This window comes from Lagenorhynchus albirostris, chromosome 18, assembly GCF_949774975.1.
Source record: "Lagenorhynchus albirostris chromosome 18, mLagAlb1.1, whole genome shotgun sequence".
Classification (NCBI taxonomy): domain Eukaryota; kingdom Metazoa; phylum Chordata; class Mammalia; order Artiodactyla; family Delphinidae; genus Lagenorhynchus; species Lagenorhynchus albirostris.
Genome location: NC_083112.1, coordinates 70326190 through 70340493, shown reverse-complemented (window position 1 = coordinate 70340493; position 14304 = coordinate 70326190). Strand labels below are relative to the sequence as shown.

Here is a 14304-nt window from a genome sequence, read left to right as displayed (position 1 = left end):
ACAGATCCTTGCGGCATCTTAGCAAAATACCTCCCTCTCATCAGAATGAAAGAGACCAGTCCCGTCACCCACTGTCAGGATCCAGCTGCCTCTGAGACTTCCCGTCCTTGATCACCCTCTCTCTCTTTCTGTGTCTTCAACCTCTTGCTTTGCCTTGATCTCTTGCCCATCAGCTATTAAACACATCCCAGTCTCTTGCATCTTAAAAAACCTTTCTACGACTTGCTCCCTAACCTTTGTACTCTGAGAAGTGCCCCTTATCTGTAGCTAGACCACTCACCATAGCCTACAGGAGTGGCTTTGCCCCATTGCCTGCTAAAATAAAAAACTGCTATGACCTGAGTAACCAATTGCAGTATCAGCACTTGAAATGTTTGGGGGCCATCATACAATGCTAGAACCCCAAGCCCATCTGCTCTGAATCCTATTGTGCCTGATTCCCTATTTGCTTCCATCACCCCCCAGAATTCCAAACCTCTGCAGGCATTTGCTACCACCTCAAATCACCATTATATTCTCTGTGTACCCCTAATCTCTCCCAACCTGCAACCCTCCCTCCTTTCCTGTCACTGCTTTCTGAAGTTCCTGCTCTGTGATTGGCCACATCCCCTCTGGCTTAGTCAGCTCAGGCTGCTGTAACAAAGTACAGGCTGCTGTACAAAGTACTGGGGGGCTTAAACAATAGACATTCATATCTCACAGTGCTGGGGGCTGAACCGAGATCAAGGTGCTGGCAGATTCTGTTCCTGGTGAGGGCTCTCTTCCTGGTTTGTGGACTTATCACTGTGTCCTCACAAGGAAGAAAGAATGAGCTCCAGTGTTTTCTCTTATAAAAACACAAATCCTACCTCGTGGACCCCCGCGCTCATAAACTCATTTAAACTTAATTAGCTCCCAAAGGCTCCACCTCCAAATACCATCACACTGGGAATTAGGACTTCAACCTGAATTTGGGAGGGACACAAACATTTGGCCCATAACATCCTGCTTCTGGCCCCCCAAATTCATGTTCACCTCTCATGTGAAATACATTAATTCCTTTCCAATAGCGCTGAAGTCTTAACTCCTTCTAGCATCAACTCTAAAATCTTAAGTCCAAAGTCTAAATATTATCTAACTCAGAAGTGGGTGAGACTCGAGGCAAAATTCATCTCCAGCTGCGAACCTGTGAGACCAGGTAAGTCATGTACTTCCTGGTGAGACAGGCCTGGGATAGATGTTCCCACTCCAAAAGGGAGAAAGGGAAGAAGGAAGGGTGATGCATCCCAAGAAAGTAAATATTAGCTCTTAAACCTCAAGAATAATCCTCTTTGGTTCAATGTTCTGCCTTTGAAACCCACTGAGGGGGAGGTCCTGCCTCTGACGCTCTGCTGGGCAGAGGTCACGTCCCCAAGGCTCCAGGTGACTGCCATCTTGCCTGTTGAAACTGAGATGAGGCCCCCCCTCTTTGAAGCTGAAGAGACAGCCCTGATGATCTCTGAACTGCCTCCTGGGTCATTCTTCCCTTGTCTTGAAGAATCATGCATATTCGCAGCTGAATACGTCTATGGTCATAGATCTACAGGCTCTAAGAAGTGTGACACCTTCCTTCATTTTGTCCCATCTTCCCCTCCATCCTCAAGTTTTGTGTTTTTTTTTTGTCATTCCTTCCACTTGTCGCCCTAACAGATGCCTGGAAGGTTTTTGAGGACATTGTTCCCAATTGGAGGCATTGTTTTTCTCTCTCACGCACCACAAGATTCCAAGACACTTGGTGGGGTAGGCATCCTCCTTAATTCTCATCACCACTTCTGGAACATTAAGCTTCCTCTTTCTTTTCCTTCCTTCCTTGCTTCCTTTCTTTTTAAACTTCATGGCGCGCCATTGGATTCTATAGTGGTATCACTCAGAGACCCAGCAAGGAAACAGATGGCGCATCAAAGTAGGAAAATCCAAAGAGGGTTTTAAAAAGGGAGCATTTACAAAGATATAAATAGGGTGTAGAGAAACCACATGGAATAGTGCAGAAACCTGGAGCTAGTAATGTTGGTGGCCTCAAGAAAGACAGGAGGGAATTGTTATCAAAACCCAGGACAAGACACTCATGTAGGATTGGCTGCCTTGAGTTATTAGTGACCTTCAGCCAAGAGACACAGTCAGCCTGATGCAACCTGGGAAAAAGTACTCAGGCCTCCCTGCCTCCAAACTCCTGAGAGGCTCTCCAATGGCTGAACCAGAAACCAGAGGGAAAGGGAACCCGTTGAGGTTTTCCCTATGAGTCTCCGGTGTATGCAGATGCCAGCCAGTGCAATCACTCTCTTCGCTCCCTCACTGCTTCGTCCACTGGCTCCGGGCTCTGTCCTTCATTCCAGAAAGCCTTCTCGCTACAGCCTTCCCCTTCTCCCTGAATCACACCATCCTTCCCAGAGACTTCGACATCCTAGTGCAGGTCCCATCTGACATGCTGGCCTCTCAGTTCCTTAACCAATATTTCCCCAATCATCCTTTCCTCCCCTCCCCCTCAGACTACCACTCTCACAGTCCTACCTGAAACTTGTCATTTGGAGAAAGGGTACCACCTTTGAAATCTTCAATTTATCCCAATTCTGCAACCACCACCTTTCCTAACAGCTCATGGGCTCAATTAATCTTACTGCAAAAATTCTTATCAATGAATTCTCTCCAGTTAACCTAGCCCAGTGCTTTCTCCCTAAGACTCCCCCAGCCCCACATACACACCTGTTTTCACTTTCTTCTTTGTGCAACTCAGAGCCCTTTGCTTATTATTATTACTACTCATTATTATTATTAGTTATTATTATTACTACTCATTATTACTCATTATTATTACTCTCTTGCAATCTCCTTAACCTTCTTCTCTTTCCTTTTGTCATTTTTGTGTGATCAAACCCCAGTCTGTGATGACTCAACCATCCAACCATGAGTTCTGTCCTTACACACACACGAACGTTGCAGGAGGAGAAGAGAAATGCAGCCAGGCAGACTGGTTTCCCTTTAAATAAATTAAATAAAACTCCAAGGTGGCACTCAGCCCAGCCTAACAACTCAGCAGGCTTTGTCTTGTAAGTTTCTCACTCTTTAACTATTTTGTTCCTTTTCCTTTCTCCACAAACTGCTTATTTCCCCTGCCTATACTTTCATCCCTACTCTTAACTTTGAGTCTTCTTTCACTTAAACATTGGAATCATCAGCTAGGAATTTCTTCATCTTTTCACTTCCAAGTCCAGAAACCTACCCATACTTCTTCCCTCCAGAGGGAGGGAGATCATTTTCTAAAAATTCAAAGCTTCCAACCCTTCATTTGGGCTCTGCATCCCATCTCTTTTAGCCTTTTCATACTCTGTGATGAATTCTCCACCCTCCAGCTGTACTTCTCTCTCTTTCAACTGGACCATTCCCACAGGAATACTCACTTCTTTTGTCTTGGCTTGTTACACTTCACTCCATGATTTCCTTCTCCCTAATTGACAGCTTTTCCTCAGGCTCCTTTCCTGGAATCTCCTGCAAGGAAGTGAGTGTCTTAAAAGCCAGGAGAGTCATTGCTTTTGGAGGGAGATAACTGTGACTAGGGGCTACTGTGGGACTGGTATGCTGGCTTTTCTTGATCTGATTTTTTATGTTGCAAGTGTGCAAAGTAAAGAAGTTATAGTGTGCAACTATAAGTTAAAAACAACTTATAGTTGTCATTGTTGTTATTGTTCTTTATCCAATCTGAAAGCCTTTGTCTTTATCTGAATCTTTTTCTATATTTACACTTAGTATATAATTAATATATTTGGGTTAAAATTCTCCATCTTATTATGTGTAGTTTATTTGTTGAATCTATTTTATGTTTTTTTCTTTTTTTACCTCCTTTAGTACTGATCATTTTTATTTATGATCATACTTTCCCACTATTTTGGAAGTCATATACTATTTTTATTATTTCATTGTTACTCTGGAAATTACAACATGAATTCTTAAAGTATCAAAGTCTAACGTTAGTTGATTTTTTTTCTTTCCTCTCAGGAAATGCAAGTATCTGAGAAGACTTTTTCTCCACTTATCCCCTACCTGCTCGAATACTATTGTTAAGATGTATTTCATTTCTCTTTGTATAGAAAATAAACCCCATAAGACACTACTGTTACTGGTTTAGAGTCAGTATTTACTTGGTTTAACTCTTTTACTTATCACTTTTTATTTGTTCTTCATTTCTTCCAGCATCTCTAACCTTTAAAAATGTGATCATTTTCTTTCTCCATGGAGAGTATTTATTGCTTCCTTTAACATAGGTTTGTGAATGGAGAATCTACGACATCCTCTTTGATTCTTAGCCGTATCTTTGTCTGTCTAGTGGTAGGCTGCATAGTTATTTTTTTCCAGTTCACACATTCTGCTTTAAGCCTGGCTTGAACTGCTCTTAAACCTGTCCTTCTGGTTTTTAATAATTTCAGTTGCGTGTTTTAATTCTAGAATCCTGTATATTTACTTTGATATAGATTTCCTATGTCTCTTTTCATATTTTCCATTAGCTGAAATCTTCAAGCTTGGCTTTGATCTCCTTTAGTAGTAGTAAGTAGGTTACTTTTACTTGGTAGATTTTAATGATAGATTCTAACATCTTCCACCAATATCTAGCTCTGCTTCCTACCTTAGGATTATACTTACCTACCATGTGAAACTCAGGTGTGTGTGACCATGGGAGCAGAAGTGATGAGTATCACTTTTAGGCAGAAGCTTTTCGAGCCCGTACATGCTTCACCATGCTCTTCTTTTCTTTTGCTGCGGTTATCGGTACTATTTCAGAGAGTGACTCTTCTATCAGCCTGCTACCCAGCATGAGGACAGTAATGATGGGAATCAGTGCTACCATCCTTCTTGTGATGGACAAATGACATGAGACAGAAATAAACGTCTGTTGCTTTAAGCCACTGACATTCTAGGGTCGTTTATTACTGCAGTGTAATCAGATCTATCTGATTGAAACAGAAATTGGAATCAGGATTGAAGTGATATTGTAGCAAACAACCTAAAATATGTGGCTTTGGTTTATGGGCGAGGCGTTAGTTTGCAACAAAACAGATAATAGAGGTTAGAAGAATGGTGATCCATGTTATGTAGTGGCAAATTACTTAGTAAAATTGTTGCCTGTGCTAAATTAAAGAAAAATTTTATGTCTAATAAATTTGTAGCTTTATGGGAAAACAAACTCTTAGTAGCGTGTGTTGGCTGCATTGGAAAGCTTATTACAAGGAAGAGACAAGATCAGAACAATACTGGCTGTTTTGCCAGCAAGAATGAAAAAGAATAGAGACAGTCTATAAATTCAGGGACTCGTAGGTTGAAAATAGAAACGTTTCTGAAACTCAAACATTGAAAGATGAAATTGAGGAATTATTTGAATATCAAAGGCCAATTAGAACTTAGTTTTAAGGTAAGGATCAAGTGAAGAGTATGGTTGTCACAATGATTGTTCAAATTTCTGAATAGATTAATATTTTCCCAGTAAATACTTTTATTTGGGCAAAACACCTCAAGAAAAAGAGACTAAGTGTGTGGCTCTCCCATCAATGTCTTACAAATACAAGATAGCTGCATTTATACTGGGTGTAGGGCACGGGACAAAACAAACTGGGATAAAATAGATCTTAAGCTGCCTAAGTTTTTGAGAGAATTGTACTGCAAACTGTATTGCACGAAGAGCCACCAGCTTGGACTTAAAGAGATGACAATTGATACCTAAGAGGCCACTTAGATGCCTGCTGTACATGGAATGTTTGTGTCTTCCCCTAATTCATATGTTGAAACCTAATCCCCAATGTGATGGTATTTGGAGGAGGAGCTTTTGGAAGGTGATTGGGTCATGAGGACAGAGTGATTTTTCCTTCCTGAATCAAACACTAACTGCAACAATCTTTGTGTCCTGAGAGTTCAAACATAATCTTTACTTTTATGTTTATTTAAAAGCCGTAATGGAAATCTATTCTCTTGTCTGCCATGGGTCTGCCAGCACCGTGCCATTTTATCCATGTGGTTTGAATGAGTGCTACCATGTTATTACACACTCTACACCCATGACCCACTTTCAGTTTGCCCAGAGGTGGCCAACTGACCCAAGCTGAATCAATCAGTACATTTCCTGGAATTTCTAAACTTGGGTCTGGAGAAAAAGTTTCAAACCTTCTCTGTTCCTGAAGCCTCAGGGCTTCCAGGAATCATTTTTTCCCGAACTTGTAGAGGAAGCTGCTCTGGTAGAATATGCAGGACACACTGAGAAGAACAGAGATAATAGATGGAAAACCCATTTTCCTTTCATCCTTGAGAATAAGTGAAATTTTTGCTCTTCTCATACTTACTGGAGTCAATAGAGTTGTGTTTCTGTCACTTGCAACCAAAAATGTCTTTAACAAGAAAAAAATATTTCAGCTAGTCTGTAGTAAGCCAATATTGATGCCAGAGCTTAGGAAAAGTTTGCAAAGTCATAGAGATTACTAAAAAAAAAAAAAAAAAAAAAAAAAAAAAAAAAAAGGCAATAGAGAAGTAAGAGCTGTTATTTTCCATAGTAATCAGAAAAAAATAGATGCACACCCCTTGTTGCTTCTTCCATGTAATCTTTGTTGATAAACACTTATCATTAAAGTTGGTGATATTTAGATAGTTAATACATATGGCACAGTATTAAGTTACCCTTTCTACTCCAATCACATGGCAGTAATGCATACACTACAAAAACCAGAAACCAAAGTTACATATCTAGGTTCAAAAATCAAGATTGATATTTTCATGAACCAGAAATAGAATAGAAGCTTTCAACAAAGGTGGAGGTGAAAGCCACAGTGAGGCTCAGATAGGGCAGAAGCAGCTGGGGGTTTGGTTCTTGAGGTGTAATGGGATCTGGAGGTCAGGAGCTGGGATGGGACTCCCTGTCTTGTCAATGGACTCTAAAACACCATTGTTCTTGCTACCCCCTGGGACCTGGGAAGTTATGAGCTTAGGAAAAGAAAGGATAAAGGCAGCCATGGCATGATCAAGTACTGCCTTGGGGATTGGATGTACAGTATCCTGAGTATCACTGAAGCTTGTGAGTACCAGCAATGCCATCAGTTCTGGTCTGGACTGTGATTCTGGGAAGTGCTGGATAGAGGCAACCACTAGGGAGAGTGAGGGAGAATAGGAAAGCGAGAGAAACAAAAAATCTAAAGAGAAATCTTCTTATGCACCTTCTAAAAGCCAAAATTCCAACACGCCTTCAAATCACATGCTAAGAAACACCACTAAGAAAATCAACCACCAGAATGTGAATTCAATCCATGTTACATTTACTTGCTAGAACAATCTGACAGAGACTTTAATGTATGCTTAAGATGCTTGAGCAGAGAAACAAGAACACAACTCACATCGAGCATGAACAAGAAATCATGAACCCAAGACATAAAGTAATAAGGAATCGATATTTCTGTGTTAGAATTTCCAGGAAAAGAGAATGGAGAGAATGGCAAAGAATAAATATCTGAAGAGGTAATGACTGAGAATTTTGGACTTGAAGAGTCTCCACTGCTTAGAATGCAGGGTCAATAAAGATAAATCCACCCATAAGCACACCATGGAGAAACTGCAGATCATCCAAGAGAACGAGAAAAATCTTAAGAGTTACCCGAGAGTAAAAATTTACCGTGTGCCAGGCGCTATGGAAGCCTCAATGCACCATATTCTGAGAGCACAGCACTTCTAAATGAGAATAATTATAAAAAGAAAATAATATAAGAATCAAAGAGAAAAATAATTTAAAAGATAGAAATTATAATAGATGTATAGTTAAAAGACAGCACTTACAAGTTATTGTGAAGAATAGCTTAAAATGAAAATACATTTTATGATTTCACAAATGAGTCCAATTTTAGATATTCAAGCATAACACTGGGGAGTGTATGGGGTTAAGGAAGTCTTTTTGCTCATGGCTTGCTGGTTAACTTGTTCATTATCTATAATTCCAGTGTGGATGGAAGTGGTGGAGAGGAGGTAAGAGGAGGTGTTGGCCTTGGCAAAACCTCACAGGATTTTACTCAGCCGCATTTTGTGAAAGTGGTCCAAACCTGTACCACGTGCTCAGGTCCCTAAAGCCAGTGTTTTTAAAGAAACGCCCACAAAAGCCCTTTTTGTAGGTAGCACCATGTTTCTCCCTTCTTTTTTAAACATGACAAAAATGAATGGTCAATTTAGGAAAAATTAAGTTCCCAGAGTTGTGATTATGTGTGTGTTCATGCAGGTTCCATGTTAGAGAGAGAAAGAGAGAGGAATAAGAGAGGACAGAGAGAGGGGGACATAGAATTAATGTAGATGGTCTGAATTTTTAAACTTTCAATGGTTGGTCTCACGTAGACAAAGCTGAAATCCTCTGGAGACTTGGAAACAGATTTTCTAACACTCCTACAAGCTGGCCAAATTTCTCATGAATTGGCTGGCTAAGTGCCAGAATTAATATCAGCAGGCGTGCATTATATAGATTTGCAAACATTTTTTAAATCAATAGAACTATTAATCCTCAAATACATTAGATTCAGACCAGTGGTCCACTCTGCTTTTGGTTGAATGCCGTTCTGATTTTGTATGTTTGAGATAAATATTCTTCATCTGCAGAAATTGACATTTAATAGGTTGGAGAGACGTGGTGCTTGAGAATGGACTCTGGTACAAAGACATTTGTTCAGTGATGAGTACTCAGATTTCAAGGAACGACAAACAATTTATTTAGAATATCATCGGGCATCCTCTGGGCTTACCAATTAGAAAAAGGTGGAAAATAAGCCGCAATTAATCTAAACATCAAACTTGGTACTGTATTCAAAACTTACCATTCCTTCTGAATCTATCTTCTTTGATCAATCTTTCGTGTCTATACACTTTGTCTTTAGAGATGGATGCCCTTGGTCTCATGGGCACTTGTCACGGGTCTCCTTTATCTGGTGGGTGCATTAGCAGGAAGGCCGAGCTTTCAGTGCTCTGCGAAAACCAAGGGAAAAAAAAAAGGTCTCCTCTGCATGGACCAATCAGAAAAAAGGCACCCCTTCTAGGCTGACCAGTCAGAAAAATCATAGCCTCTGGTCTGACCAATTAGAAAAAGGCACTACCTCTGGAGGACAAATTAGAAAAAGGCAGCCCCTAGGGGGGAACCAATTAGAAGATGTCCTTCCGAGTCTAGGCTGATGCCCGGGGTACTGGCTTGACAAACGGAGCCCAGCTTGCATTTTAATCCTGAATTACACCCCCTGGGTTAGCTGCTTTTGAACTTGCAATGTCTGGAATTAAACGACCATGTTTTGCTGCAAGTAGAGGTATTTTTTTCCTCTATCGTAGGAAATAAAACTGAAACATTATTGATGGATTTTCTTTTCAATTTTGTTTTTTTCTCCCAGATTTTGGTGCCTGCTGTTGCTAATATTCATACTGTAATAAAGATGATATGACTATTATCGGAAAAGTATATTTAGTAACTTTAAGCTTCCTGTAACAGTATTTCATATGGCTCTGCCTTGAATATCAGGACTTCCAGCCTTCAATTACCTAAACACATTTGAAAATCTCACTTAAAAGTATTGCCTTAATGGAATCATAGTAAACACAATTTACTAATGGAACTTTAAAATAAAGACATCCAAACACTTGGGAATGCCTATATAAAACACATGCTAATTTAAAAAGCTAGAAACAAACAAAAGTATCCTAATGTGTATCAGAGCTTGAGAAATATCTGTTGATTAAGAGAAAGTGGTTGATATTGAGGTTACAGTATAACTTTTGTATTTTTTTTCTGATTTTATCCTAATCGTAAATTCTTTAAATATAACCTAAAATATTGGTCTTGATGTGCTTGACTAATTACTTATGTATTGTTTATTGCCATGTTTATTTTTTAAAAACAAAGTCAATGTTAAGTAGTAATTATCTTGAACCTTTATACCTGTGTGTATTCTATTATTTATGTCATTCAAACAAGTAATAAAGTAAAATGCAGTATTGTCCAGATGCCAGTAATACGTTAAACAAAATCAGTTTCCAAACACAATATTTTAAACCTTTTTCACACCTGTTTGGACAGTAATTCAATTATATGCACTTAAATCTGCAATATTGTAAATGTTCATGAGGCTGTCTGTTGACATGAACAAAGAAATGGGACTTTCTTCCCATAATATAATCGTCAGAATCTAAGTTTACATGGAAATTCAGGACATGAATTATTAGCTAGGCATACATCTGAGATTATTAGGGTGCTGTAGTTAAGTGACTTAAATAGCCTTAATTTTTGACCTCTGGAAATTTATGATCCAACAGACTTGTGCCATTTATTTTTTGGAATGTAAATTCTCTCTGACTTGGCATTTTTCTTTATTTACTTTGTAACCTAAATGTTAGAACATATGACACATTTTTTTGAATTGCAATTTTCACATTAATTCTGATAAATTGCTTTATGAATGACATATTTTAACTTAATGACAGGAAATTTTGGTTTACAAGCAAAATAATTCCATACATTTTCTTATGTGAGCATTGAATTTGATTTTATAAACCACTTTTTTGAGGAAATATGATAAATAAGCCCAACAAAGTCACTTTCGTTCAATTCAAAGTAAAATGTGCTACAGATTCAACTTGATTTTCTCTAAAAAATGGATTGTTGGGTGGGGTGCTCAGCAAACATTTATAGGAGGGAATACTGTTTACATGTTTAACAGTGTGTAATAAAACATGTGGATACTGAGTTGAAGGTTGCATTATGACACCAGATGTTTAGGTATTATTAAGTTTACCATTCCAAACTCAAAGGGAATTGTTTATCAATGGGGTACCAGGTACCCGGAATCTAGGCAGAGAAAACAATGTATCCATCTGAAATCAGTAAGGAAAACTGAAACCATCTGATATATTAGACTTTCAAAGCGTTTTAATATGGGAACTGGGGACTTGGAGCTAATGGAAAAGCTGAGAATGAGGGATGTACCTCTTCTCTTCAGGCACATATTCAATACTGTTATTCTTGTTCTGCAGTTATCTACATTTTATAAAGTGAACTATTGTTCAGGACAAATAATATTCTGAATTTTGAAATATACAAATCTCTGCCCAAATGAGAAAGTTTAGTGGACAAATTTCTCCTGTAAATTTAAAATGGTACCCTAAAAGTTGTCTTATTCAATAGTTATAGAGATTAAGGACCAGATTCCACATAGAGAAGATGTAGTTTCTCCTTAGAACATTTCAAATCATGGATGACAATGCTTTTCAACTGAGGGCATACTTCCCTAGAATAAGGCATAACAAAATTTGGGATGAGTGGGAGAAAGTAGAGTGTTGTTTGAAGTAGTTGTATAAAGTTACCATTGCTTTGATTTGGTTTTAGTAAAGATGTTTAATTCATATTGAATTTAAATTACATTAAAGAAGGTTTAATATGTGTATCAATAGAAAGCATGGTTTATAAATGTCCAGAGACTTTGATATAATGGGCCAGGCTGCACAGGTCCTCAAATTGTTTAGGGCCAATTCTACTTGTATAAAGTGAACTCCTACCTGCCTCAGAGGATGCAAAGAAGGGTCCTCTGGACTCTTACCGGGCTGTACAGGAAATTAGGGCTGTACTGTCAGGCATATCTGTGTGGACTGAGATAAAATTCCTGTAGGTGAGAAACGAAGCCTTGTGGCATTTTGCCAAGAGAAGCTCATATTTCTGAGGACTCAGGGGTTTCACCTGCTTTGGCCTGTATCTGTTGGCTGGTTCCTCACAGTTTTATTGTTATACTCACCAGCGTAACAGGAACAAAGAGGAGGGTTTTTTCTTATATTTCTTTCTAGCAGTGAGGGGGGTCTTAAGAGGTGATAATTAATTCTCCCTCTTCCCTCCACTTCTGAGTTCAGATTCAGTTCAGAAACATGGTCACACAAGTTAGAAAGATGGAAATAAAAATACTAGTTTTAGGGCTTCCCTGGTGGCGCAGTGGTTGGGGGTCTGCCTGCCGATGCAGGGGGCGCGGGTTCGTGCCCCGGTCCGGGAGGATCCCGCGTGCCGCGGAGTGGCTGGGCCCGTGGGCCATGGCCGCTGGGCCTGGGCATCCGGAGCCTGTGCTCCGCAACGGGAGAGGCCACGGCAGTGACAGGCCCGCGTACCACAAAAAAAAAAAAAAAAAAAAAAAAAAAAATACTAGTTTTATTACTGATAAGGTTGCTTTGGGGAATGAAATTGAACATGTGGGCAAAAATTGGTTTCGCTAACCATTTCCCCCACATCTGAATATTGCATTGACTGCGCAAGGAAGAGTTTGGATCTGGAGAGCAGAGGCACATTTACCCAGAACCCCTGCCTTCCCTCTGCAACCCTGTCTTGGTTTGAGTTTCCACAGAGAACGAAGATTCTAATACAAGTAGTTTATTTAGGAAAGAACACAGCAGATGAGCAAGGGATGTATGGTGTAAGGAAGGGGAGAGGGCCAATGATGTGTTAAGCCAACTCTCCTGGTGAGAGACTGTGTCTTAATTCCACAGGAAAACTTTGGGAAAGAATATAAAACACATGCCTCATCATTATCCCTCCCAAGGGGTAAGGGAGCTGGGTGTTTGGTAATGGAGGAATTCTCCTAGGGTGTGCTAATTCTGTAAGTGCCTGGGCACAAGGGACTTCTGTGGTTTGAAAAAATTCCTCAGGTTCAGAGATGGAGATACTGGAAGGTGAAAGCCAACCAGAGCACACTGATGTGATAGAATGAAAGGGGTGTACATGGGGCACGGATGATGGCGGCTACGAGACTCCATAAAGAGTTCAGAGGCAGATCAGTCTCCAGGCCTGCTTCTAGACGACGGGCTGTGGGCTTCCAGGCTGACCCAATGCTTCCTGCAACGAGAAGCTGAAGCAGAGCAGTCTGAAAATATTTTGTAGGCAGGCAGATCCAAAGAGAGACAGGGAGAGAGAGAGAGAGAGGCAGATCCAAAGAGAGACAGGGAGAGAGAGAGAGAGAGAGAGAGGGAGGAGGCTGGACCACTTAAGTCGTTCCATTTTCATTGAGAGGTTGGGAGGTGGCAGAGAGAGGGACTGCAGTTCCCTTTCCAGACTGTCCCCTCCAGGAGGGAGGAGCAGAGGTTGTACACCAGGAGCCAATGGAGGAACACGGAGAGAAGAAGAAAGCGGTACTACTGAGTAGTTCAGTGATGTGAAATGGAGAATTTGTCCTTAAAACATGATAATAATTGTTAACATCAACAACAGGGAAGGAGTAAGCGTGCAAATCACAAAAGGCACCATCTTTTCGAAAAAGGTTTCCACGGTAAAGACACTGAGATCCTTGTCTACGCATTGGTCTTCTTTTTCCTTTTCTGACCAACTCTTCTTCCAATCACTTTTCCCTCTGTCTTCCTTCTCCTTTATTGTCATGATCATAAGCTCTGAACTGTCACAGGCTACATCCGATGGGCAGGGAGCAGGGCAGAGGGGACAAGGGGAAGTAAGATCTGACAATGGGACGTTTGCACTGCTGGTGAGGATAAGCAAGAGTGGCTTGTAAGAGGCAGCTAAGAGATCAGTAGCTGCGACAGTGATTGGAAAGGAGAGTGGCAACCTGTGAATCAATCCACAGGTTATATGTGATGTACTTGTGTTCTTTATCCTTTTAATATAAGTAAATAAGCCAAATATTTAGGTGTATTGTTACTAATACCAGACCAGTCGATAAGACAGTAGGGAGGATAAATGCTGTAACAAAGTCAAACAAAAATACAGTGGCTCAAACAAAATAAAAGTTTCTTTTTCTGTCATCTAACAGAACAGAGGCAGGTGGCCAATCCGGGATAGGCTGGCTGCTCTGTCCATGGTCCTGGGTTTCTCCTATCTCGGTACTTCATTCCTGGAGTGTGTTCCCGTCCATGCTCTCAGAGCCGCTCACACCATCCCTTTCAGCTCATAAGAAAGAGAAAAGAGAGAAGTGGAAGTCGAGCAGCTTCCTTTGGAGAATGTGACCCGGAAGTTGAACACGGCACTTCTGCTCACAGCTCATTGGTCAGAATCTAGTCACATGACCCTACTGAACTGCAAGGGAGCTGGGAATTAGTGTCTGTTTGGATATCCATGTACCTTTCCAAAAGTGTGGCGGGGGTGGGATTTTATGGCTAAAAGGAAGAATGAAGTAGAAAAGTAACTTGGGGACAATTAGAAAAAGCATGGTAAGTTAGTTGCAAAGATTTTTGGTGACTAATCTCATGAATTTATATGTCCTATATTAAAATAAAATGTATATTTTATTGTGTTATGGTCATTACACTTACCTTTAGGTTTGC

General features: G+C 40.2%; 1 long non-coding RNA gene across 1 annotated transcript in view; it reads left to right on the top strand.

Moving 5' to 3' along the window:
- LOC132508921 (uncharacterized) overlaps positions 1–14304 on the top strand; it is a 78084-nt gene extending 63780 nt beyond the window's left edge. The window contains exon 4 of the long non-coding RNA XR_009536821.1: positions 13794–14304. This is a non-coding gene — a long non-coding RNA (uncharacterized LOC132508921). The remainder of the gene's footprint in view (positions 1–13793) is intronic.